The sequence below is a fragment of the Dipodomys ordii genome, unplaced genomic scaffold, assembly GCF_000151885.1.
Source record: "Dipodomys ordii isolate 6190 unplaced genomic scaffold, Dord_2.0 Scaffold56, whole genome shotgun sequence".
NCBI lineage: Eukaryota > Metazoa > Chordata > Mammalia > Rodentia > Heteromyidae > Dipodomys > Dipodomys ordii.
In genome coordinates, this window is record NW_012267272.1 from 2709267 (window position 1) to 2711270 (window position 2004).

Consider the following 2004-nt stretch of genomic DNA (forward strand, 5'->3'; position numbering starts at 1 on the left):
AAAAAAGTGGGCAAAAATTAAACTAATTCTATGTTGAAAATGAACCAAACCACTTGTGGTTGTGGATAGGTGGGAAAAACTGAAAGAATGTGAGGGAAAGTTTGACATTGTGTAAAACCAAATGTACTCTTCACGTGATTTATGTAACTATAACCTCTCTGGACATCGCCTTTATGATAACAATCTTAAATTGTTAAAAAAAACATCGGTTAATTATAGATGAGCTAAAGAAAGCAAAGCTACTATATTTAACTTTCAATGGTGAAATACCTGCACCAGCAGATCACAGTAATTTATTTATTTTTTTTGGGGGGGGGAGGGAGGTCCAGTCGTGGGGCCTGAACTCTGGGCCTGGGCACTGTCCCTCAGCCCTTCAGCTCAAGGCTAGCACTCTACCACTTGAGCCATAGCACCACTTCCGGCTTTTTTCTTTTTTGCTTATGTGGTGCTGAGGAATCGAACCCAGGGCCTCGAGCATGTAAGGCAAGCGCTCTACCACTGAGCCACCTTCCCAGCCCCTAGTAATTCATTTATAAATAATATAATACCTAGAATTGTAACATGTAAAATCAGAAATGGAACAAAATTATTGATTATTAAAAATGGGGCCAAATATTAAAGGCAGGCCCCCTCTGTGGAGAGAAACTCCAGGTCAAATGGCCAGTAGTCAGCCTAAGCCTTTTCCTCCTTGCTAAAAAGCAGAAGAACATCTCTCCTTCACTCAAGTTTCCCAAGCTGGCAGCTTTGCAGTTTACCATAAACTTTGCTGAAGTCCCTTGACAATCTTGAGGCTTATCACCAGCTGTACTATGGCTGTATTAGTTAGGAGCTTATAATAAAAGTCATTTCTGCAAAATAGGCTACCCCTACCCAAGGTTATGTTTTGACTTTTGTAATCAAATATCAATAGTATCAATACTATTGATCATGTTGACCAGCTCAAGACTGTTTTGCTTCTACTTCTTCAACTCAAGGCTATGTTTTGCTTCTGTAAATCTGCTTGCTTGCCTTGACAAACACCCCCCCATCCCCATCCCCCGCTTCCTATGTGTTTTTTCCTTTAAAAGACCCTCATGGGAAAAAGACCTCACTGCACCCCACTACCCAATTAGCGGGGTAGAGTCACTGTGTGGCTAATAAATACTCCTTGCCCTACTTAACTGGGTTGGTGGCCTTATTTCCAGATTTAGGATTCTTCAGGAGAACCACTGAAAATGCTATGAACTTTCATCTCAATTGTGCAAGGAATTTAAAACTACTCTTTAAAAAGAAAAGCCAGTTTGTTGTGATGGTGCATGCTTGTAATCCCAACACATGGAAGGCTAAAACTGGATTGGGTTGGATGTTTGAGAGTCACTTTCTGAGGGGTAAGGCATTCTAGAAGGATTTTCTTATGTGTTAAAACAAACTTTTCTGCCTTTAGCAGTTATGAGTAAAAGTTTCACTACACCCTCATTGGCATAACACATAAGGTAGTTGGAAATGTATTGTTTTATGGATTAGGTGCACTCTTTTTCATATACTTTCTTTTATTAGCATTTCTTTTTTAGCTGAACAATCAGTTCACATCCTTATTACATTTTTATTCTGAGATGTTCTTGTTTGTGCTTGTATTGATTTTAGAGCAGGTCTATTTAATATAAATATTTGGGCCCATTTGTTACAAATATCTACCTCAATTGTTACTGGGCTGTATTTAAGTAGAGAAGATTTTAACTCTATTTTCTTAGGTAATGATTGTATGTTTGTGAATTATTTCTTCTGAATCATTCACCAACTAGCTTTCTGTGATGTTCGAGGCTGAAATTATCATGGTTTTTATTCTTTTAAGCTACACCATTTTCAGGATTTTTTTTCATTTAAGTCCTAGTTCTACTGAATGATAATGAAGAAATGAAAAAACATATTTTATAAACTTTATTAATGTTACTCATGCCGGGCTGGGAATGTGACTTAGTGGTAGGGTGCTTGCCTAGCATGCATGAAGCCCTGGGTTCGATTCCT

The 2004-nt window shown here is 38.2% G+C and overlaps 1 protein-coding gene across 1 annotated transcript in view; it reads left to right on the forward strand.

Annotated features, from left to right (window-relative positions):
• The window catches only part of Lrguk (leucine-rich repeats and guanylate kinase domain containing), a 103545-nt gene that overhangs the window by 99265 nt on the left and 2276 nt on the right, over positions 1–2004 (forward strand). The window lies entirely within an intron of this gene.